Here is a 27,332-nt window from a genome sequence, read left to right as displayed (position 1 = left end):
CTATGGCTTCTGAAATAGAGGATGGTTTTACATTCTTAATGAGGTTATTCAAAGATAGATTAAGCTTCTAAATGAATCGATGGAGAAGAGTTACCTCATCCATCTCTAGAGCAAATCGGAGAAGTTTAACAAAAGTTTGGTGATATTCTTTTAAGGTCTTCCTTTCTTGGGTTAGCTCCAAAAATTCATTCATTTTATCCTCTTGAAATCCTAGAGGACAAAACCTTTCACGAAGGTGTACTTCCATGGCATCTCATATAACTGATTTTAGCTCCAGTGGTTAGATTGACAACAATGCCTCCAACTAATTTGGCATTTCTTATGATTTTCAAACACGAGCAAGGGTGAGCTTGCTTCTTTCATTGTATCCATTAAAAGTTCAAAACTATCAAATACTTATCATAGCACCACATTTGAAGGCAGTCAGGATTAATACATTTGAGATCTTCATTTTTTTGAGAATTACACATCTGGTATCTTGGAATTAACACATCCAAAGATTACCAGGATTGACATATCTAAGATGATTAGTTTTCTAGTATCTTGGGATTAACACATCTAAGAGCATGATCCTCTGGGAATTACACATCCAAAGTTAGACTCATGTTTGTCTGAGATGGGTTCTAGATCTTGGATGATCGTCCTAGCGTAAAGCATCCAATGGATGACATTCACACATCAACTATTCAAACCTTAATGGAGTTATAATCTTAATAATTCATAATATGCGAACTAATGAGATATATCCTAAAAATTTCTCTAAACAAAGTTTTGGTCTATCCTTCTAGTCTATCCTTCTATTCAGTCTCTCACTAGTTTCTTAATTTGATCACCCTATGTTTTCCTCACAAAAGGTTTTCTCCCCAATCTCATTTCTCAAATTTATTGTACAAATATCTTGCGTGTGCACCCCCAAGATATAAGCACAATTTCATAGGATGATCGTCTCAACATGTGAGGATATTCAAATCACTTCTATGGCCAGTAGAGATGATTGATTCGTCCTCATATGATAAACAATCACTTGTTTTAATCCCTTTGATAGTTAACCTTTGAAAAACAAATCCTAGGAACTAAGATCGGCTCTGATACCACTTGTAAGGTTCCCCCCTTCCACAAATAGGGGAAACACTTAAGATAGTCCGCTAAGTCTTATCTTAGAGAAAATTTCCTACTCATCGACACCTTGACCATACAGAGATTCAAGGATACGATTCATAGGTAAGACCTAGTTCTATCCCGCAGGGGAAGCGTGGTCTTCTAAAATCAAATCACCCATAGGGTAATTGATCACATAAATTGGGCAACTACTAGTCTTGATTCCTAGAGACAACGCTTTTTTCCTCATCCATGCAAGGCACAGCCATTGGCCTAGTCTTCTAGAATAGAATTGCTCGAGAACCTATTTATATAACGTAGGGCTTTCACTTAATATGTTGGAAAGCTACCCGACTAATCGGGTCTACCCGTCTGTAGGATGGTGCCGTCGGGGCATTCCATCCTCCCACTTTCCACCCTACTCACGCGTCAATTTATTTTCTAATTAATCCTACCACACTGTTTAACATAAACAAACATGTTCCTTAATTAAGGCCCTTTCACAAGGTTTAGTAAAACAGCCTTTGCCTTTTTCCACAATACAATAATGCCAAAGATAAGATTTATAAAAACAAAGTTTAAACATGAATCAGTTTCATACAAGCCAAACTGGCTCTCTTATTCTTTTCCTTTATACCGCCGATGATCTAGAATTTGGCCTTCCAGCCTCCACATGCTGGGCAAAACCCTACGGGACCATACACCTCATCGTCGGCCCGCCGCTGGCGAGGACTCAAGCCGGCCTGTCGCCCTGTCAGGCTCCATCGCTCGATCCTCCCGCCCCTCAGAGGGATGTCTGCGCACTAGGGTGGGCTAATTCACCGCACTAGCCTGGGCCCTCAGAACTAGGCAGCATCATCACAATCACTTGCCTCAATCGGCAAACCTCATTCTCCCAATGGTATGAGGGATACCATGGGCCAACTCCGGGCCTTACTAACGTCTCCGCCGTCCGGCTATACAAGCACAAGAACGGGGCAGCGTCAAGGCAGGGAGAAGTTATACCTATACCTTAATTTAACCAAGATAGCAATCCATTTATTCAACTAAACCATAGTACTAGAATCCATATTACCTTCTCAAGAAAACAATCCTTTTCACAAAGATTTTAGCATTTCAACTTGAGATTGCGATAAGACATTCTTTATTCAAGCATATGCAATTGCTTAAAAGAATACAAACTTTAAATGGTAAATCAATTAAATAGATTACTGTAACAATCAATAGAGAAGCCGGGGCCATACCTCAACCCCTAAGAATGATATGTAAATGAAAAATAAAATATGTATATACCTTATAGAAATTTGTCGTTTATCGTTGCCTTTGCTCGTTATTAACAAGAGCTTTAGAAAATAGAGTCTTCTAATACCTTCTCTTATGATTGAAATCATCCAATCATCTCCAAGATTTATCTCCTCTTACTCATACTGTGACTCTCCTCTCTTTCTAAGATCTATGGCAAAATAGCCTACTCTTACAGGGCTACGGCATACTATTTTTTCTCTAAAAGAAAAGCTATGGAGTTTTGGTCTCTTCCTCCGAAAGACCATAGAAAATCTAAGCTTCTTTTCTAAGATATTAGATAAGAATGAAGGGATATATGCATCTCAAACTCTAGGATTACCTTGAGGCTACTTGCTGTCTTCTCACAGTTTTCTCTATGTAGAGACCCTGATAGAAATAGCAAACTGTTTTGGCCATAACTCTCTGATAAAAACCTCAGAATATAGTCATGTAACCAGTCAAAAGAACGGGAAGGCATCTGGTCTACAAGCCAACGCGGGCAGAATAGGTAAAAACGTCTGTATATAGCCACAAACGCACTATCTTTGGAAACGCGTTGTTTTTCCACATTTTTAGTATGCATGGACTCTAAATGTGTAAAAGTACTCTAAACATGACCTCTTATCACCCAAAATCGAAATTCTATTTTTGGGGATACTTATCTCTTAATAGAACTATTCTTATGTTCTTATTTCTTTTAGGATTTTTGAAGCTAATATTTTTATTCTAACACTTTTCTAATGTTTCTAGCCTTATTGTCTCACTCTTTCTAATTACACTCTCTTTTCTTATTGAAATCTATATTAAAAGAGACACATACATATATGGCTTGGGAGGGACGTTACAATCTCCCCCACTTAAAAGATTCGAGATGTCCTCATCTCGCGAGCTGGGGTAGTATCTAAGTAAATCCTCCTGTCTCTTTCAAAGTGGTGTCCCCACCACTAGGTAAAAATCTTCTTTTATCTAAACATTGTTCTTAAAGAGTCTTTTATTTCATGTGCTTGGCTCGTTTTATTGTGCCTCCAAAAGGTCTTTATTATTCTAAAGTTAATTGGCCTTATTATCCTAATTTCATGCATCCATATACCTCTCATATGATATGAACCTTTGAAATCCTTATTCTATACCTCCATGTAATATGGTACTTAATAAATTATCATGGAGAAACATAAGGGAATCCTTTACGTAATCTAACCTATGATAGCAATTTCATAATCTTAGTATCGTCTTGTAGAATACCTCTATTCATCATGCACACTACTTCACATGAATCTTGCACCAATCCTCTTCTATTTACTCACAGAAATACTTGTTGAATTCGGTTAATTTTAACCCTACTATCCCTATTTCTTGACCTAATTTTTGCTCTAGCTCATGATTCCTTGTAGCCAAGGGTGGGCTTGACGTTCCTCTTGAATTAGGGGACCTCTTCTTGATTAACATGGAAGGACTCATGTCCTTCTCGACACTTTCTATATAAAAAAACTTTATCACAGTCTCTGGCTATAACTATGGCTTCTGAAATAGAGGATGGTTTTACATTCTTAATGAGGTTATTCAAAGATAGATTAAGCTTCTAAATGAATCGATGGAGAAGAGTTACCTCATCCATCTCTAGAGCAAATCGGAGAAGTTTAACAAAAGTTTGGTGATATTCTTTTAAGGTCTTCCTTTCTTGGGTTAGCTCCAAAAATTCATTCATTTTATCCTCTTGAAATCCTAGAGGACAAAACCTTTCACGAAGGTGTACTTCCATGGCATCTCATATAACTGATTTTAGCTCCAGTGGTTAGATTGACAACAATGCCTCCAACTAATTTGGCATTTCTTATGATTTTCAGACACGAGCAAGGGTGAGCTTGCTTCTTTCATTGTATCCATTAAAAGTTCAAAACTATCAAATACTTATCATAGCACCACATTTGAAGGCAGTCAGGATTAATACATTTGAGATCTTCATTTTTTTGAGAATTACACATCTGGTATCTTGGAATTAACACATCCAAAGATTACCAGGATTGACATATCTAAGATGATTAGTTTTCTAGTATCTTGGGATTAACACATCTAAGAGCATGATCCTCTGGGAATTACACATCCAAAGTTAGACTCATGTTTGTCTGAGATGGGTTCTAGATCTTGGATGATCGTCCTAGCGTAAAGCATCCAATGGATGACATTCACACATCAACTATTCAAACCTTAATGGAGTTATAATCTTAATAATTCATAATATGCGAACTAATGAGATATATCCTAAAAATTTCTCTAAACAAAGTTTTGGTCTATCCTTCTAGTCTATCCTTCTATTCAGTCTCTCACTAGTTTCTTAATTTGATCACCCTATGTTTTCCTCACAAAAGGTTTTCTCCCCAATCTCATTTCTCAAATTTATTGTACAAATATCTTGCGTGTGCACCCCCAAGATACAAGCACAATTTCATAGGATGATCGTCTCAACATGTGAGGATATTCAAATCACTTCTATGGCCAGTAGAGATGATTGATTCGTCCTCATATGATAAACAATCACTTGTTTTAATCCCTTTGATAGTTAACCTTTGAAAAACAAATCCTAGGAACTAAGATCGGCTCTGATACCACTTGTAAGGTTCCCCCCTTCCACAAATAGGGGAAACACTTAAGATAGTCCGCTAAGTCTTATCTTAGAGAAAATTTCCTACTCATCGACACCTTGACCATACAGAGATTCAAGGATACGATTCATAGGTAAGACCTAGTTCTATCCCGCAGGGGAAGCGTGGTCTTCTAAAATCAAATCACCCATAGGGTAATTGATCACATAAATTGGGCAACTACTAGTCTTGATTCCTAGAGACAACGCTTTTTTCCTCATCCATGCAAGGCACAGCCATTGGCCTAGTCTTCTAGAATAGAATTGCTCGAGAACCTATTTATATAACGTAGGGCTTTCACTTAATATGTTGGAAAGCTACCCGACTAATCGGGTCCACCCGTCCGTAGGATGGTGCCGTCGGGGCATTCCATCCTCCCACTTTCCACCCTACTCACGCGTCAATTTGTTTTCTAATTAATCCTACCACACTGTTTAACATAAACAAACATGTTCCTTAATTAAGGCCCTTTCACAAGGTTTATTAAAACAGCCTTTGCCTTTTTCCACAATACAATAATGCCAAAGATAAGATTTATAAAAACAAAGTTTAAACATGAATCAGTTTCATACAAGCCAAACTGGCTCTCTTATTCTTTTCCTTTATACCGCCGATGATCTAGAATTCGGCCTTCCAGCCTCCACATGCTGGGCAAAACCCTACGGGACCATACACCTCATCGTCGGCCGCTGGCGAGGACTCAAGCCGGCCTGTCGCCCTCTCAGGCTCCATCGCTCGATCCTCCTGCCCCTCAGAGGGATGTCTACGCACTAGGGTGGGCTAATTCACCGCACTAGCCTGGGCCCTCAGAACTAGGCAGCATCATCACAATCACTTGCCTCAATCGGCAAACCTCATTCTCCCAATGGTATGAGGGATACCATGGGCCAACTCCGGGCCTTACTAACGTCTCCGCCGTCCGGCTATACAAGCACAAGAACGGGGCAGCGTCAAGGCAGGGAGAAGTTATACCTGTACCTTAATTTAACCAAGATAGCAATCCATTTATTCAACTAAACCATAGTACTAGAATCCATATTACCTTCTCAAGAAAACAATCCTTTTCACAAAGATTTTAGCATTTCAACTTGAGATTGCGATAAGACATTCTTTATTCAGGCATATGCTATTGCTTAAAAGAATACAAACTTTAAATGGTAAATCAATCAAATAGATTACTGTAACAATCAATAGAGAAGCCGGGGCCATACCTCAACCCCTAAGAATGATATGTAAATGAAAAATAAAATATGTATATACCTTATAGAAATTTGTCGTTTATCGTTGCCTTTGCTCGTTATTAACAAGAGCTTTAGAAAATAGAGTCTTCTAATACCTTCTCTTATGATTGAAATCATCCAATCATCTCCAAGCTTTATCTCCTCTTACTCATACTGTGACTCTCCTCTCTTTCTAAGATCTATGGCAAAATAGCCTACTCTTACAGGGCTACGGCATACTATTTTTTCTCTAAAAGAAAAGCTATGGAGTTTTGGTCTCTTCCTCCGAAAGACCATAGAAAATCTAAGCTTCTTTTCTAAGATATTAGATAAGAATGAAGGGATATATGCATCTCAAACTCTAGGATTACCTTGAGGCTACTTGCTGTCTTCTCACAGTTTTCTCTATGTAGAGACCCTGATAGAAATAGCAAACTGTTTTGGCCATAACTCTCTGATAAAAACCTCAGAATATAGTCATGTAACCAGTCAAAAGAACGGGAAGGCATCTGGTCTACAAGCCAACGCGGGCAGAATAGGTAAAAACGTCTGTATATAGCCACAAACGCACTATCTTTGGAAACGCGTTGTTTTTCCACATTTTTAGTATGCATGGACTCTAAATGTGTAAAAGTACTCTAAACATGACCTCTTATCACCCAAAATCGAAATTCTATTTTTGGGGATACTTATCTCTTAATAGAACTATTCTTATGTTCTTATTTCTTTTAGGATTTTTGAAGCTAATATTTTTATTCTAACACTTTTCTAATGTTTCTAGCCTTATTGTCTCACTCTTTCTAATTACACTCTCTTTTCTTATTGAAATCTATATTAAAAGAGACACATACATATATGGCTTGGGAGGGACGTTACAATCTCCCCCACTTAAAAGATTCGAGATGTCCTCATCTCGCGAGCTGGGGTAGTATCTAAGTAAATCCTCCTGTCTCTTTCAAAGTGGTGTCCCCACCACTAGGTAAAAATCTTCTTTTATCTAAACATTGTTCTTAAAGAGTCTTTTATTTCATGTGCTTGGCTCGTTTTATTGTGCCTCCAAAAGGTCTTTATTATTCTAAAGTTAATTGGCCTTATTATCCTAATTTCATGCATCCATATACCTCTCATATGATATGAACCTTCGAAATCCTTATTCTATACCTCCATGTAATATGGTACTTAATAAATTATCATGGAGAAACATAAGGGAATCCTTTACGTAATCTAACCTATGATAGCAATTTCATAATCTTAGTATCGTCTTGTAGAATACCTCTATTCATCATGCACACTACTTCACATGAATCTTGCACCAATCCTCTTCTATTTACTCACAGAAATACTTGTTGAATTCGGTTAATTTTAACCCTACTATCCCTATTTCTTGACCTAATTTTTGCTCTAGCTCATGATTCCTTGTAGCCAAGGGTGGGCTTGACGTTCCTCTTGAATTAGGGGACCTCTTCTTGATTAACATGGAAGGACTCATGTCCTTCTCGACACTTTCTATATAAAAAAACTTTATCACAGTCTCTGGCTATAACTATGGCTTCTGAAATAGAGGATGGTTTTACATTCTTAATGAGGTTATTCAAAGATAGATTAAGCTTCTAAATGAATCGATGGAGAAGAGTTACCTCATCCATCTCTAGAGCAAATCGGAGAAGTTTAACAAAAGTTTGGTGATATTCTTTTAAGGTCTTCCTTTCTTGGGTTAGCTCCAAAAATTCATTCATTTTATCCTCTTGAAATCCTAGAGGACAAAACCTTTCACGAAGGTGTACTTCCATGGCATCTCATATAACTGATTTTAGCTCCAGTGGTTAGATTGACAACAATGCCTCCAACTAATTTGGCATTTCTTATGATTTTCAGACACGAGCAAGGGTGAGCTTGCTTCTTTCATTGTATCCATTAAAAGTTCAAAACTATCAAATACTTATCATAGCACCACATTTGAAGGCAGTCAGGATTAATACATTTGAGATCTTCATTTTTTTGAGAATTACACATCTGGTATCTTGGAATTAACACATCCAAAGATTACCAGGATTGACATATCTAAGATGATTAGTTTTCTAGTATCTTGGGATTAACACATCTAAGAGCATGATCCTCTGGGAATTACACATCCAAAGTTAGACTCATGTTTGTCTGAGATGGGTTCTAGATCTTGGATGATCGTCCTAGCGTAAAGCATCCAATGGATGACATTCACACATCAACTATTCAAACCTTAATGGAGTTATAATCTTAATAATTCATAATATGCGAACTAATGAGATATATCCTAAAAATTTCTCTAAACAAAGTTTTGGTCTATCCTTCTAGTCTATCCTTCTATTCAGTCTCTCACTAGTTTCTTAATTTGATCACCCTATGTTTTCCTCACAAAAGGTTTTCTCCCCAATCTCATTTCTCAAATTTATTGTACAAATATCTTGCGTGTGCACCCCCAAGATACAAGCACAATTTCATAGGATGATCGTCTCAACATGTGAGGATATTCAAATCACTTCTATGGCCAGTAGAGATGATTGATTCGTCCTCATATGATAAACAATCACTTGTTTTAATCCCTTTGATAGTTAACCTTTGAAAAACAAATCCTAGGAACTAAGATCGGCTCTGATACCACTTGTAAGGTTCCCCCCTTCCACAAATAGGGGAAACACTTAAGATAGTCCGCTAAGTCTTATCTTAGAGAAAATTTCCTACTCATCGACACCTTGACCATACAGAGATTCAAGGATACGATTCATAGGTAAGACCTAGTTCTATCCCGCAGGGGAAGCGTGGTCTTCTAAAATCAAATCACCCATAGGGTAATTGATCACATAAATTGGGCAACTACTAGTCTTGATTCCTAGAGACAACGCTTTTTTCCTCATCCATGCAAGGCACAGCCATTGGCCTAGTCTTCTAGAATAGAATTGCTCGAGAACCTATTTATATAACGTAGGGCTTTCACTTAATATGTTGGAAAGCTACCCGACTAATCGGGTCCACCCGTCCGTAGGATGGTGCCGTCGGGGCATTCCATCCTCCCACTTTCCACCCTACTCACGCGTCAATTTGTTTTCTAATTAATCCTACCACACTGTTTAACATAAACAAACATGTTCCTTAATTAAGGCCCTTTCACAAGGTTTATTAAAACAGCCTTTGCCTTTTTCCACAATACAATAATGCCAAAGATAAGATTTATAAAAACAAAGTTTAAACATGAATCAGTTTCATACAAGCCAAACTGGCTCTCTTATTCTTTTCCTTTATACCGCCGATGATCTAGAATTCGGCCTTCCAGCCTCCACATGCTGGGCAAAACCCTACGGGACCATACACCTCATCGTCGGCCGCTGGCGAGGACTCAAGCCGGCCTGTCGCCCTCTCAGGCTCCATCGCTCGATCCTCCTGCCCCTCAGAGGGATGTCTGCGCACTAGGGTGGGCTAATTCACCGCACTAGCCTGGGCCCTCAGAACTAGGCAGCATCATCACAATCACTTGCCTCAATCGGCAAACCTCATTCTCCCAATGGTATGAGGGATACCATGGGCCAACTCCGGGCCTTACTAACGTCTCCGCCGTCCGGCTATACAAGCACAAGAACGGGGCAGCGTCAAGGCAGGGAGAAGTTATACCTGTACCTTAATTTAACCAAGATAGCAATCCATTTATTCAACTAAACCATAGTACTAGAATCCATATTACCTTCTCAAGAAAACAATCCTTTTCACAAAGATTTTAGCATTTCAACTTGAGATTGCGATAAGACATTCTTTATTCAGGCATATGCTATTGCTTAAAAGAATACAAACTTTAAATGGTAAATCAATCAAATAGATTACTGTAACAATCAATAGAGAAGCCGGGGCCATACCTCAACCCCTAAGAATGATATGTAAATGAAAAATAAAATATGTATATACCTTATAGAAATTTGTCGTTTATCGTTGCCTTTGCTCGTTATTAACAAGAGCTTTAGAAAATAGAGTCTTCTAATACCTTCTCTTATGATTGAAATCATCCAATCATCTCCAAGCTTTATCTCCTCTTACTCATACTGTGACTCTCCTCTCTTTCTAAGATCTATGGCAAAATAGCCTACTCTTACAGGGCTACGGCATACTATTTTTTCTCTAAAAGAAAAGCTATGGAGTTTTGGTCTCTTCCTCCGAAAGACCATAGAAAATCTAAGCTTCTTTTCTAAGATATTAGATAAGAATGAAGGGATATATGCATCTCAAACTCTAGGATTACCTTGAGGCTACTTGCTGTCTTCTCACAGTTTTCTCTATGTAGAGACCCTGATAGAAATAGCAAACTGTTTTGGCCATAACTCTCTGATAAAAACCTCAGAATATAGTCATGTAACCAGTCAAAAGAACGGGAAGGCATCTAGTCTACAAGCCAACGCGGGCAGAATAGGTAAAAACGTCTGTATATAGCCACAAACGCACTATCTTTGGAAACGCGTTGTTTTTCCACATTTTTAGTATGCATGGACTCTAAATGTGTAAAAGTACTCTAAACATGACCTCTTATCACCCAAAATCGAAATTCTATTTTTGGGGATACTTATCTCTTAATAGAACTATTCTTATGTTCTTATTTCTTTTAGGATTTTTGAAGCTAATATTTTTATTCTAACACTTTTCTAATGTTTCTAGCCTTATTGTCTCACTCTTTCTAATTACACTCTCTTTTCTTATTGAAATCTATATTAAAAGAGACACATACATATATGGCTTGGGAGGGACGTTACAATCTCCCCCACTTAAAAGATTCGAGATGTCCTCATCTCGCGAGCTGGGGTAGTATCTAAGTAAATCCTCCTGTCTCTTTCAAAGTGGTGTCCCCACCACTAGGTAAAAATCTTCTTTTATCTAAACATTGTTCTTAAAGAGTCTTTTATTTCATGTGCTTGGCTCGTTTTATTGTGCCTCCAAAAGGTCTTTATTATTCTAAAGTTAATTGGCCTTATTATCCTAATTTCATGCATCCATATACCTCTCATATGATATGAACCTTCGAAATCCTTATTCTATACCTCCATGTAATATGGTACTTAATAAATTATCATGGAGAAACATAAGGGAATCCTTTACGTAATCTAACCTATGATAGCAATTTCATAATCTTAGTATCGTCTTGTAGAATACCTCTATTCATCATGCACACTACTTCACATGAATCTTGCACCAATCCTCTTCTATTTACTCACAGAAATACTTGTTGAATTCGGTTAATTTTAACCCTACTATCCCTATTTCTTGACCTAATTTTTGCTCTAGCTCATGATTCCTTGTAGCCAAGGGTGGGCTTGACGTTCCTCTTGAATTAGGGGACCTCTTCTTGATTAACATGGAAGGACTCATGTCCTTCTCGACACTTTCTATATAAAAAAACTTTATCACAGTCTCTGGCTATAACTATGGCTTCTGAAATAGAGGATGGTTTTACATTCTTAATGAGGTTATTCAAAGATAGATTAAGCTTCTAAATGAATCGATGGAGAAGAGTTACCTCATCCATCTCTAGAGCAAATCGGAGAAGTTTAACAAAAGTTTGGTGATATTCTTTTAAGGTCTTCCTTTCTTGGGTTAGCTCCAAAAATTCATTCATTTTATCCTCTTGAAATCCTAGAGGACAAAACCTTTCACGAAGGTGTACTTCCATGGCATCTCATATAACTGATTTTAGCTCCAGTGGTTAGATTGACAACAATGCCTCCAACTAATTTGGCATTTCTTATGATTTTCAGACACGAGCAAGGGTGAGCTTGCTTCTTTCATTGTATCCATTAAAAGTTCAAAACTATCAAATACTTATCATAGCACCACATTTGAAGGCAGTCAGGATTAATACATTTGAGATCTTCATTTTTTTGAGAATTACACATCTGGTATCTTGGAATTAACACATCCAAAGATTACCAGGATTGACATATCTAAGATGATTAGTTTTCTAGTATCTTGGGATTAACACATCTAAGAGCATGATCCTCTGGGAATTACACATCCAAAGTTAGACTCATGTTTGTCTGAGATGGGTTCTAGATCTTGGATGATCGTCCTAGCGTAAAGCATCCAATGGATGACATTCACACATCAACTATTCAAACCTTAATGGAGTTATAATCTTAATAATTCATAATATGCGAACTAATGAGATATATCCTAAAAATTTCTCTAAACAAAGTTTTGGTCTATCCTTCTAGTCTATCCTTCTATTCAGTCTCTCACTAGTTTCTTAATTTGATCACCCTATGTTTTCCTCACAAAAGGTTTTCTCCCCAATCTCATTTCTCAAATTTATTGTACAAATATCTTGCGTGTGCACCCCCAAGATACAAGCACAATTTCATAGGATGATCGTCTCAACATGTGAGGATATTCAAATCACTTCTATGGCCAGTAGAGATGATTGATTCGTCCTCATATGATAAACAATCACTTGTTTTAATCCCTTTGATAGTTAACCTTTGAAAAACAAATCCTAGGAACTAAGATCGGCTCTGATACCACTTGTAAGGTTCCCCCCTTCCACAAATAGGGGAAACACTTAAGATAGTCCGCTAAGTCTTATCTTAGAGAAAATTTCCTACTCATCGACACCTTGACCATACAGAGATTCAAGGATACGATTCATAGGTAAGACCTAGTTCTATCCCGCAGGGGAAGCGTGGTCTTCTAAAATCAAATCACCCATAGGGTAATTGATCACATAAATTGGGCAACTACTAGTCTTGATTCCTAGAGACAACGCTTTTTTCCTCATCCATGCAAGGCACAGCCATTGGCCTAGTCTTCTAGAATAGAATTGCTCGAGAACCTATTTATATAACGTAGGGCTTTCACTTAATATGTTGGAAAGCTACCCGACTAATCGGGTCCACCCGTCCGTAGGATGGTGCCGTCGGGGCATTCCATCCTCCCACTTTCCACCCTACTCACGCGTCAATTTGTTTTCTAATTAATCCTACCACACTGTTTAACATAAACAAACATGTTCCTTAATTAAGGCCCTTTCACAAGGTTTATTAAAACAGCCTTTGCCTTTTTCCACAATACAATAATGCCAAAGATAAGATTTATAAAAACAAAGTTTAAACATGAATCAGTTTCATACAAGCCAAACTGGCTCTCTTATTCTTTTCCTTTATACCGCCGATGATCTAGAATTCGGCCTTCCAGCCTCCACATGCTGGGCAAAACCCTACGGGACCATACACCTCATCGTCGGCCGCTGGCGAGGACTCAAGCCGGCCTGTCGCCCTCTCAGGCTCCATCGCTCGATCCTCCTGCCCCTCAGAGGGATGTCTGCGCACTAGGGTGGGCTAATTCACCGCACTAGCCTGGGCCCTCAGAACTAGGCAGCATCATCACAATCACTTGCCTCAATCGGCAAACCTCATTCTCCCAATGGTATGAGGGATACCATGGGCCAACTCCGGGCCTTACTAATGTCTCCGCCGTCCGGCTATACAAGCACAAGAACGGGGCAGCGTCAAGGCAGGGAGAAGTTATACCTGTACCTTAATTTAACCAAGATAGCAATCCATTTATTCAACTAAACCATAGTACTAGAATCCATATTACCTTCTCAAGAAAACAATCCTTTTCACAAAGATTTTAGCATTTCAACTTGAGATTGCGATAAGACATTCTTTATTCAGGCATATGCTATTGCTTAAAAGAATACAAACTTTAAATGGTAAATCAATCAAATAGATTACTGTAACAATCAATAGAGAAGCCGGGGCCATACCTCAACCCCTAAGAATGATATGTAAATGAAAAATAAAATATGTATATACCTTATAGAAATTTGTCGTTTATCGTTGCCTTTGCTCGTTATTAACAAGAGCTTTAGAAAATAGAGTCTTCTAATACCTTCTCTTATGATTGAAATCATCCAATCATCTCCAAGCTTTATCTCCTCTTACTCATACTGTGACTCTCCTCTCTTTCTAAGATCTATGGCAAAATAGCCTACTCTTACAGGGCTACGGCATACTATTTTTTCTCTAAAAGAAAAGCTATGGAGTTTTGGTCTCTTCCTCCGAAAGACCATAGAAAATCTAAGCTTCTTTTCTAAGATATTAGATAAGAATGAAGGGATATATGCATCTCAAACTCTAGGATTACCTTGAGGCTACTTGCTGTCTTCTCACAGTTTTCTCTATGTAGAGACCCTGATAGAAATAGCAAACTGTTTTGGCCATAACTCTCTGATAAAAACCTCAGAATATAGTCATGTAACCAGTCAAAAGAACGGGAAGGCATCTGGTCTACAAGCCAACGCGGGTAGAATAGGTAAAAACGTCTGTATATAGCCACAAACGCACTATCTTTGGAAACGCGTTGTTTTTCCACATTTTTAGTATGCATGGACTCTAAATGTGTAAAAGTACTCTAAACATGACCTCTTATCACCCAAAATCGAAATTCTATTTTTGGGGATACTTATCTCTTAATAGAACTATTCTTATGTTCTTATTTCTTTTAGGATTTTTGAAGCTAATATTTTTATTCTAACACTTTTCTAATGTTTCTAGCCTTATTGTCTCACTCTTTCTAATTACACTCTCTTTTCTTATTGAAATCTATATTAAAAGAGACACATACATATATGGCTTGGGAGGGACGTTACATGAGGAGGCTGTGAGGTTTCATACAAGTGTGTTTTGATTCTGAGAAGTGACCGAAGTCCAAACCCGAACTTCGTGTCACATCTTTTGGTGGAGACGGCGGGTAGGTTTTACTTAGAATTATTCTATTTTAACCTCAAGGTCCCGCATGATTAAAGGAAAGTTGTTCTGAAACAAGTAAATTTCCCTTGTCATTACTCATCTTTTGGTGCAAGATGTTCAACATTCCGGTGTTCCGTGGATCGGAAGGAGAAGACCCGGGGAGTTATCTCCGAGAGTTTAACCGAGCATGCCGCTTGACGGGTTGGTCTATGAAGGAGAGGGCAGAAATACTTCCAGATTTCTTGGAGGGTATGGCCTTAACTTGGCATGAGGCTTTGCCAGAGGAGTCCAAGAATGATTGGGAAAGGTTGACCAAAGCAATGAAGGAGAGATTTAGGACAGTGGAGTCGCCAAATGCTTTACTATTGCAAGTGGATCAAATTTTCCAAAAGGATGGAGCGTCAGTTTCTGCCTTTTCAGTGAGGTATGAAGCCTTATTCATCAAATATCAACAAGCTGCTTTACATGTTGTTGCTTCTTCTTCTTCACCTTCTATGGAAGATTCAAAGAGTTCTTTAGCAATGGAGCACCTTAAGATGAGCAAGTTTATCAGGGCTTTGGATCCCCGCTTGCATGGAAAAGTTCTTAGCAAAGATCCCACTAGTTTTAAAGAGGCCCTTCGTATTGCTTTGAAGAAGGAGGCCACTCTTCATATTGAGTCCACATTCCAATCTTCTCCAAGTGTGCCAACCCCACCACGAGTAGAGATAGCCTCAACATCTCAGGTACAAGCTCCATCCTTGGATCATAACATTGCACAACTTATGGCAGAATTTGCTGATTTGAAGTTACACTTAGTCAATGCAAGGCCACCTGAAGTAGTGTCACATGCTATGAATGTCAAGAGAAGGGGCACTATCGTACTGAGTGTCCAAAGTTGAGGAAAAGTGAGGATAAAAGTTTAGCACTTTTAGAGGAAACATGCTCAGAAGAAGAAGAGGAAACATTGATGCCATTAATGGCAAAAAGGGGTCGTAAAACTAGGAGTCAAGAAGAAGAAGAAGAAGATAAATCTGAAGAAGAGGAGAAAAATAAGAAGAAGAAGAAGTCATCTAGGAGAAAAATTGGACAATCTGACTTTCCTCTTGGACAAGGATCTCTTAGTTATGACCTCTTAACGGATCTTAGGGAGAAAACAGCACAAATCACATTTGGGCAGCTTTTGGCACTCTCTCTCCAAAGCTTAGAAAGGAATGGGGTAAGCTGGCTAGCACAAGGGAATCTAAGAAAAAGAAGAAGAGGGATAATGGGACTCCTATGGTTCAAAAGGTGGATATTGATGTAGGAGATGACGTGCCTGTGATTGATGTTATCATTGAGGGGCAGACAATTTCTAATGCATACATTGATGGAGGTGCATCAATCAATGTCATGAGTGAAAAAACAATGAAAGATGCTGATTTAAAGTTGTCTTCTACCAACTCTCCCTATCGCATCAAACTTGCTGATAATACTAGGGTGAAAACCTTAGGAATTGTCAGAAATTTGGGAGTGGATGTATGTGGTATTTCTGTGCCTACAACTTTTCAGGTCATTCCTACAAAGCCTGATGCTAGGGCTTACCCATTGATATTGGGTAGGCCATGGCTTCGCCAAGTGAAGGCGATTCAAAAGTGGGAGACAGGTGATCTTATTCTACAAGGTGAGAATAAGAAGGTCCACTACAACATCAAGAGTCGTCGCAAGAAAGTGGTAAGAGGTGAATCTTCAACTTCTGAAAGTTCAGAGTCAGAGTCATCCGATGAAGAGGAGACAAGTGGTAGCTCCGAGGATTCCATCTCAGAAGGAGAGGTGGAGGGAGTTGCATTTGGTCTTTCCCTGGGAAGGGATCGAGGGGATGCTGAAGACAATGGAGCCTTGGAAGGGGAAGCTTCTTTAACCATGTGCAAGAAAGGAGATGTGGACCTCACTAGTCTTCACCAACAGAATGAACTTCTTCTTGATGAGTCCATAGCAAGTACTGAAAGGGAGGATTACTTAAAAATGTTGGATGGATTTCCTAACCTGTTTGCAAACAGCTACTCACAAGTACGCCAAGTTACCCTAGTAGAGCACAAGATTGATCTCAAGCCCCAAAGTAAGCCAGTGGTGCAGCGGCTAAGGCATTTGGGAGTAGTGCAAGCAGAGGTGCTTAAGAAGGAGGTAACTAATTTGCTTGAAGCTGGATTTATTTTTCCAGTAGAGAATTCAGAGTGGATTTTCCCAGTTGTAGTCACTCCCAAAAAGGGTGGAAAATGGCGTGTGTGTGTGGACTTTCGCCCTCTGAATGCATGCACAAAGAGGGATTATTATCCTCTACCCTTTCAGGATGAGATTTTGGATCAAGTTGCAGGTCATGAGTTGTATTCAGTGTGTGATGGATACTCTGGATACTTTCAAATCCGGATTTGTGAAGAAGATCAAAGGAAGACCTCATTTATCACCCCTTGGGGAGTGTATGCCTATAGGGTGATGCCATTTGGCTTGACCAATGCACCAGCAACTTTTCAACGCTTCATGAGTCAGGTATTTGCACCTTACTTGGGGAAGTTTATAAGGGTCTTTCTGGATGATTTTTGCATTTATTCAAGCCGCATGGATCACTTGGAAAAGTTGAGGTTGGCCTTGCAAAGTATTGATGATGCAAAAGGGTGTCTTAATCCTAGAAAATGCCGCTTGGCACGAAGGAAGGTGGTTCTCTTGGGACATGTTATCTCAGAAGAAGGCATAGAGATGGATCCTGAGAAGGTGCAGGCAATTGTGGCCCTCCCACCACCTACCAATGTACGGGAGGTAAGGAGGATTTTGGGTAAAACAAAGTATTACCAATGCTTTGTTGACATGTTCTCTGAGAAGATGTATCCTATAAATCTGTTAACAAAGAAGAATGTTTCTTTCCAATGGGGGCCCGATCAAATTCAATCTTTTTGTTTGCTCAAGGAATGCATGAGTCAAAGTCCAATTGTTCAGCCTCCTAGGTGGGGGGAGGACTTTTATGTGAACCCAAGTGTCTCATCACATTCAGTGGGTGCTATTCTCTTGCAAAAGGGAGAGCAAGGGCGTATGCAACCAGTGTATTATGCAAGCCGACAACTCACTAATGCCGAGGAGAGGTATGGTGAAATGGAGAAAGGTGGTTTGTCTCTTGTTTTTGCAGTAAAGAAGTTCAGGTCATACTTGTTACCTCGCCCTTTTTTCTTCCTCACATCTCAACCTTCTTTACAATTCTTGGTCCGCAAACCCAATCCTGCAGGAGGGAAGTTTGCAAAGTGGATTTGTGAGCTTCAAGAATTCTCTTTCACTTTTATTACAGAAAACACCACTAGGGCCTCTCTTGCAGATTTGCTTACCAGGAAGGAAGAGGAAGAAGGAACAAGAGCAAAGGAAGAAATATATGAAGATTTGGAGACACCACCAACTGCTTTCACTATGCATTTTGATGGAGCCTTTAGCCCTTCCAGGCAATGTGGGGCTGGGGGGATAGTTTTATTCGATCCAGAAGGAAAAGAGGTATGGGCCAAGGGTAGGGAATTTCCAAAGGCTATATCAAATAATGTGGCTGAGTATAATGCATTAATTTGGGGATTAGAAGATTGCATAAAAGATGGAATTGAAGAGGTAGAGGTTAAAGGGGATTCACAATTGGTCATCCGACAAATGAAAGGAGAGTATAAGGCAAGGAGTCCTAATCTCCAAGAATTGTATAAAAGGGCAATGGAGTTGAAAGAAGCTTTTGAGTTTTGTAAATTTGTGCATGTTAACAGGAAGGATAATCAAAAGGCTGATGAATTGGCTGCTAAAACCTTGGCTTCTTTCAAAGAAGCTACTCTTGCATTAATGGATACAGGTTGGCCTGAGCTCCAAGATGTTCAACACTATTTAGATACAGGATACTTCCCTCCTGGATTGAATCCTCAACAAAAGCAAAGGCTTACCAGGAAAGCTCATCCTTACACAATTCTAGGGGATGTTCTTTACAAGCAAGGTAAGGATAAGATTCTTAGGAGGGTGGTGAGCCTAGAGGAGTCCAAAAGGATTATGGAATTATGTCATGAATGTTCAGGTCACTTTGCCTCAGCCCCAGCACAACTCGGAGGATCCTTAACACAGGGTATTATTGGCCTTGACTCAGCAAAGATGTTTATGAGTGGTGCAGAAGCTGTGAAGTATGCTAGGCATATGGGCATAAGCAATTGATTCCCGGACCCTTAAACCCTATCCCAGCATATGGTCCATTTGAAAGGTGGGGATTAGATTTTGTGGGCCCACTTCCTCGTTCCTCACATGGGAAGTATTACATATTGGTGGCCACAGATTATGCAACAAGGTGGGCAGAAGCAAAGGCAATGGTCAATAATAAAGCAGTGGCTGTGGCATCCTTTCTCAGGGAATACATATGTGCCCGATTTGGGTGTCCATTGGAAATCCTTACAGATGGGGGGAGGTCTTTCAGGAATGACTTGATTGAAGTTTTGGTGCAGAAATTAAAAATAAAGCATGCTATGTCAACTCCCTATTATCCCCAATGTAATGGTTTAGTAGAAAAAACTAATGGACTGCTTTGTGGATCTTTGTCTAAGCTAGTGGATACTATGAAGAGAAAGTGGGATGTGCATTTGCCAGAGGTCCTATGGGCCTATAGGACAACTCACAAACTCTCTCTTGGTTTCACACCTTTTCAGTTAGTTTATGGAGTGGAGGCTATTTTGCCAATAGAATTGGAAATCACAAGCCTTCGCACATCTTTTGCACGCTTGAATAATGAAGAAGAAACACATGCCCAATGCCTAGCACAACTGGAGATCTTGGATGAGAGGCGACTTCAAGCACTTCAAAATTTGGAGGCTGCACAACAACGGCGCAAGGCAAGGCATGACACTCTCACGAAGAAGAAGAAGAAGCCAGAACTCAAGCAAGGGAGCTTAGTCATGAGGTATGATGGCCGTGTGGAGAAACGACTAGATAAGAAGCTTCTTCGACGATGGGAAGGCCCCTTCAGGATAAAGCAAAAGTTTAAAAATAACACCTATCTTCTAGAGGATGCAAGTGGCCAGGAGGTTCCCGGACGTGCCAATGAGTACCGGCTAAAGATATTTTACCCTCGAGCACCATGGCCAGCAGACCCCCCCCCAGACAAGCATGGAGGATCTGCTGGGGGGAAAAGATGTGACGTGAAAAATTGATATCTTTCATTGTCAATTTTGTGCATATTTTGATGGTTTCTCAATGGTAATAAGGTGGAAGCTTGTCTAAGAAGATTGCGGCGCCCACAATGGAATAACAGCGTGGTGATGCGGCGGCTTGGCGGCTACCCCGATAACAGCATTCTATCTTCAAATATAATGGTTTTACTTGATTTAGGGTGCACACATTGTAAATGCCACAAGTATGCTTGATAAATACTTTGGTATGGTAGATAGGCTAGTGATGTGGAAAATAAAAGTGGGCCTTCATGCTCACATGGATTTTTATTGTATTATTAATATGGTATTCACCATAAGGCTACAAGTTGGGGAGTGTGGAAGGCATGTGGAGGAGTGTGTGTAGGTGCATAATTGGGCAAGATTCTTCTAGAATGCCTACATGGAAGAGGAGAATTCCGCCATGTGTAAGTGGGATCTCCACCTACATGCCACTTAGGCTTGGCTATTATCTCATCACATTCTCAAAGTCAAAAAGTCTTCAATTTAATAATCAATAGAAGACTTAGCCTAAGAGGACAATTGATGGTGACATCTACCCTTATGTCACTAAAGGGTTGAAGTTTTTTATGTTGTAATTTGTAACAATGGAAGAGAGGGTGATTCTCCACCTATAAAAGGAGCCCTCCTCTCCCTTTCAAATCAAGGAATGAGCCTCCTCAATTGAGCATTTTGTGTCATTGCCATTCTCTTATCTTTCAAACCCCTATTCAAACACTCTCTTTACATGTGAATGTCTCATTTAGCATTAGCTCCTCATGCTTAACCCAATTTTGGACCTCTTTGATGATTCATGATAAGTGGTATAAGGAGTCATTATCTTGGTGGGCCTGTGACTTCTCAAGGTAGCCCTTGCCTTATTGCCGCCCTCCTTTGGAGGTACCAATGGTTTTAGCGGTAATGAACATGTGGAAAGACTTTGGGGACCATAGGTAAATCTTTACGATTGTCCGCTGAGCAATGTTAACCCTTACCCTCTAGCTTGAATCATGAAGGAGATGAAAGACAAGAGGCTATGTGAAAATTGAGGTTTCATGCAAAGAGAGAGAAGTGCAGTTTTTGTGGTCCAATACCCAAATTTCAATCGGTAATTACTCATCACTCGGGTGTTAATTTCTTAAATTGATCATATGGCTAGGAAGCTCTTTCTATGCTCTTTCCACTCATATAACTAATTTCTTAATCCCTTACTTCATTGATGATCAGAATTTCTCCCAAAGTTGCTAATTTTTAGATGAATTTTGGCAGTTTTATAGTCTTGTAGTAAAATGCTCATAACTTTTCGCTCGGTTGTCCGTTTTTAAAAGTTTTTATATGGGCGCGAAGCTCTCTTCAAGCTCTACGCACCTATCTAATCATCTCTTGCACAGACTTTATGGATTTAAAACTGCATTTCTCTGTGTATCTCTATTTTTATAGAATTTTGGCAGTTTTATAGTCTTGCAGTAAAATACTCATAACTTTTCGCTCGGTTGCCCGTTTTTGAAAGTTTTTATATAGACGCGAAGCTCTCTTCAAGCTCTATGCATCTATATAATCCTCTCTTGCACAGCCTTTATGGATTTAAAACTGTAATTCTCTGTGTATCTCTGTTTTTATAGCCTTTTGGCCACTCTTTTTTCTTAATCATGATTAATTTCTCCTAATCTCTTATCAAAAGGAAAACCCCATGTGTCTTATCCTCTTGTAAGTGATTGCTATATTCATTTTCTTTAACATGTTCCATCCAAATCGCCCAATTCGAACGGATGAACCTTACCAATATTCCCCATATGTTTCCGTTCACATAATCCTGAGTCGGAAGATTTTCTTCCAACAAAGAATTCCCCTCTTGTTTGGAGCTGCAAGACTGGCAGAAATTCTTGCTTCTCTGGAGCCTTTCATCTTTCCTTCCATGAATTATGATCTCACCTTTGATGTGTATATCTTTATCTTAATCTAGGGAGAGAAAGGGAGGTGAGGAGGCTGTGAGATTTTATACAAGTGTGTTTTGATTCTGAGAAGTGACCGAAGTCCAAACCCCAACTTCGTGTCACAGTACTCCATTATGAGTGCATTCTTTTTCTGTTTCTCTTTCTCTCCATCATTACAAGATTACTGTTAATCTAATTTTTTAGAATGTATTTTTTTAAAATCACGATTAGTGCTAGTCATTCTTGGATCAGGAGTTTCCACAGTTTTTAAAATGCATTTTCTTGATTTTCTTGCATTTCTTGATGTTCTTGAAAATCTTCTTGATTTTCTTAAATTTTGTAAGAGAGTGAAGCTGCATCGGGAGCATCTTCTCTAATCTCGTTTGTTGTGCGCTCCTCTCGAGAGGCAATATTTTGGCGTTTTCAGGAAGGGGCCATCTTGGACGTCATCTTGTAGGGCTCGTTGTTGCGATCAAAACGCTCCAGTTAGATCTCAATTCTGAGATCGTTTGCTCATCGTACGAGCAAAAGACCACAGCGCATGAACCCTCTCTTAAGGCTAAAACCTCTTACTAAAGTCCACGCAAATGGGGGGGAAATTGTGAGATGTCCTTAACACAAAAACATTTTGCTAAAGGGGAGAAGGGCTGCTGTAAGTCTCTTCACACCACGGGGGGGGGAGAGAGAGAGAGAGAGAGAGAGAGAGAGAGAGAGAGAGAGAGAGAGGGAGAGAGAGAGAGGAGAAGAGTTAAGGACACTGCCTCCTAGCAAGAGAGGAATAGAGGAAAATTGCCTTAGGGGGTGTAGAGAGGGGTGGCTATAAGGGGCGGCTGTACTATAGCAAGTACACTGCTGCATAGGGACAGACGGCGGTACGGACGGCAGCACAACAGAGCATAAGCTACGCAGAAATGTGTGTTGCCCATGGAGCACCCCGGGGGTTTATATAACTATGGGGTACGGGTATGGGCGCTACGCAAAGCAAGGACAAAAGGACGGTGTACCAGCAAAGGCTGTAGATCAGTGGCCCTGCATGGCTCAGGGGGAAAGGTACGATGTCGGTTATCAGCGGGGAAAGGAGTGGTACATGTACCTTATCTGGTCAGGGGCAGCATGGGTGTCCACGTCGCGGTACGTGTGGACCACATAGTGGGCGGTCGTCCTTTGGTTCTTGTGCGGCCATCGTACGGGCACCCTGGTAAGTGTGTACGGTCTAAATTTTGGGACAGGGTTTCCAAATTTGGGGCACCGGCCTCAATTTACGCGAGCGCTGGACCGCCGGGGGGGGGATTTTGTTTTTGTCCGAGATGTTCTCTTGGTCGTTGGGGTGCAGACTGTTTGTCAATCGGACACCCGATCATGCATTTATTAAGGTTTAAAGGTCATCGCTTTTTAACTAAAAAATGACTGAAATTTGCGTATAAGCTTGATCCGGTGTCCGTTTTTGATGCTGTAAAATCCTATAATAGGGTAAACTCATGCGCAAATTCTAAATTTGGGCACAAATTTTGAATATTCTAAGTAGAAATGACTCATTTAATAAAATCATTGATTTTTATACCATAAAAACTCATAAATTTATCTATTACATGGACATTTCTTTATTAGTGAAGATGGGTATGTTACAACCAAGATAGTGCGCCAATGCAGCATCATGTCCATGGACTTTGGCCTGGTCTTTGCTGCCGCTGCCTCTCCTAGCAAATGCGTCAATTTCAACCAGATCCATGCCCGGTTTCACAAATCAACTCTTACTCCTTGTTCCAATATCTTCCACGACGCACGTGTGGGTATCTTTGGCGACCCAGAGCCCGAGCACCGTATGGTCAGCACCCTCTAGGATCCTTCGTAGGTGACCTAGCGCTTCACTCATAGGCCGCTTCCTTGGTCCCTCATCCACCGTACCGGAAGCTCACCATTTAAATCGAACCGAGGCTGGTCAAGACCTCGGTCGACCTTGCTACGCGAGACGTCCTCCATTGACTCTCCGTCAGCAGTTGCAACTTTAACAGTTAGGTCTTCATGACCTTAATCCATAAGACAGTCAAAATGCTTCCCCAGCATTCTTGACATAAAACAGTCATTTACAAACAGTCACAAAATACAGTTTCTAAATTGAACTCTCGTCTTTCCACATTATCCCTCCTTAGTCCACATTACTTATTCCACATTCCATTCAATGTGTACTCATTCTCATCCATTTCCTCATATCGACGACACATTAATTCACATACACATTTCCATTCACATCCATACATCCACATTTATATGCATATATCCATTTTCACATCCTCATTTATACATCCATATCCCATATCCGCATTCATACATACACATCCATATCCACATCCATACATCCACATCCACATCCATATTCACATCCATACATCCACATCTACATGCATACCTCCATTTTCACATCCTCATTTATACATCCACATCCCATATCTACATTCATACATACACATCCATATCCACATCCATACATCCACGTCCACATCCACATTCATATTCACATCCATATATCCACATCTACATGCATACATCCATTATCACGTCCTCATTCATACATCCTCATCCACATACATACATACATCCACATCCACATTCCCATTCACATCTATATATACACATCTACATCCACATACATACATACATCCACATCCACATTCCCATTCACATCTATACATCCACATCTACATCCACATTCATATACATCCACATCCACATTCCCATTCACATCTATACATCCACATCTACATCCACATACATACATACATCCACATCCACATTCCCATTCACATCTATACATCCACATCTACATCCACATTCCCATTCACATCTACATCCACATTCACATACATCCACATCCACATTCCCATTCACATCTATACATCCACATCTACATCCACATTCACATATATCCACATCCACATTCCCATTCACATATATCCACATCCACATTCCCATTCACATCTATACATCCACATTCATATACATCCACATCCACATTCCCATTCACATCTATACATCCACATCTACATCCACATACATACAAACATCCACATCTACATTCCCATTCACATCTATACATCCACATTCACATCCACATTCACATACATCCACATCCACATCAACATTCACATTCATACATATACATCTACATGTATACATCCACATCACATTCATACAACCATATTACATTCATTCTCGTTCTAACACATCCCATATACATCTTAACACATCCTAACTCATCTTAACACATTCTATCACATCTCATACACATCTTATCACATCTTTTTACATCTCATACACCTCTTATCACATCCTATCACTTTCCATACGCATCTTATCAAATCTTATCACATCTCATACACCTCTTATCACCTCCTATCACTTTCCATACGCATCTTATCAATTCTTATCACATCTCATACACCTCTTATCACATCTTATCACATTTCATATCTTTTTTAAGAGAATTCTTATATTTAGTATAAGATTTCTCTACACTTTTATTTATGCATAAATTCCATTTAAGGAGATTAACACTTTCGAAATTAAAATCAATCTTTTATGCATCTTCTTATGCATAAGTTCAATTTGGTAGGAATTACACTTTTAGAATAAAAGAATTTCTCTTATGCATCTAAGTTATGCATAAAATCCATTTATGAGGAAAATCACACTTTTAGTATAAAAAGAATATCTTTTATGCATACCTCTATGCATGAAATCCAATATGATAAAAGTAACACTCTTATAATAAAATAATCAACTTTTATGCATACCTCTATGCATGAAATTCAATTATGATAAAAGTCACACTTTTATAATAAAATAATCAACTTTTATGCAAACTTCTATGCATGAAAATTAAAAATGATAAAAGTAACACTTTTGATATAAAAAAATTTCTTTTATGCATACTTCTATGCATGAAAATTAAAAATGATAAAAGTAACACTTTTGATATAAAAATTTTTCCTTTATGCATACTTCTATGCATGAAAATTAAAAATGATAAAAGTAACACTTTTGATATAAATTTTTTTTCTTTATGCATACTTCTATGCATGAAAATTAAAAATGATAAAAATAACACTTTTGATATAAAAATTTATCCATTATGCATACTTCTATGCATGAAATAAAAATGGTAAAAATAACACTTTTGATATAAAAATTTATCCATTATGCATACTTCTATGCATGAAATAAAAATGGTAAAAATAACACTTTTGATATAAAAACTTATCCTTTATGCATGATATTAAAATTCAATTTCTCCATGATTGTAATGAAATTCTTTCAATTAATCTAGGATGATAATTCCTAGAATATGGTAGGAAGTCCTCTTTTTATGCTTTGAATGAGATTATTTTATGCATAATTTTTATAAAAATTTTGCCATAGCTCCGCCGCTATGACTGGTAAATCTCAATTTTTCTAAGGGATAATGCTTATCATTAAGGAAATAATTAAAATAATCTCTAATTGGATTATGAATCCATAATGGATTGAATCATTAATATACATAAACTAAAAGCATAGAAAAAAGCCATTAATTTGGCCTCAAGCATAGCTTAATCTTGGGTTAAGGAAAAGCTTTATGAAAAGCTTGAGTTGGATTGAGAACGGGTCATGAGTATGACCATTTCTTGAGTGAGAGAGAGAATTTACATAAAAATCATTAGAATTTAAACATAAATGAAAATTAACTTCAATAGCATTATGTAACTCTTCACTACTATTCAAACTTCAATAGCATTTAAAAAAAACCATACCAATTAAACTTCTCAAGCTTGAGAGGGGTTGAGAAGAGAGAAACATTGAGAATTTATAGAAAGATCAATATTCACTAATTACCTTACAACTTGCTTGATTCTTTGTTCACGGTAGAGGCCTCCAACCAATCAATTGGTTAAGTATGTTGATGGAGCCACTAATGGGGATTGAAGAAAGAGGGAAGCTCCAAAAACTAGTGAATTATTAAATGAATTCACAGTTCTTGGCTTAGGTGGAGTAGAGTAACGATGCATAAACACTATATATTTTTCAACAAGGGGGAGGCTTCTATTTATAGGAAAAATTGAGCTCCTAACCAAACAAACTGATTCTAGAATTTTCTAAATCAGTTTGGTCAATAATTGACCATTTTTAGGTCAGTTAAGCTAACTTTTTGGAACTAGACTTGAATGAGGAGAGAGGAGAGATGAAATATCTCAATTTTTATGAGTTT

Source organism: Cibotium barometz, chromosome 36 (genome assembly GCF_041138505.1).
Source record: "Cibotium barometz isolate CiBa-2024 chromosome 36, ASM4113850v1, whole genome shotgun sequence".
Lineage (NCBI taxonomy): Eukaryota > Viridiplantae > Streptophyta > Polypodiopsida > Cyatheales > Cibotiaceae > Cibotium > Cibotium barometz.
Note: the sequence above shows the minus strand (reverse complement) of the source record.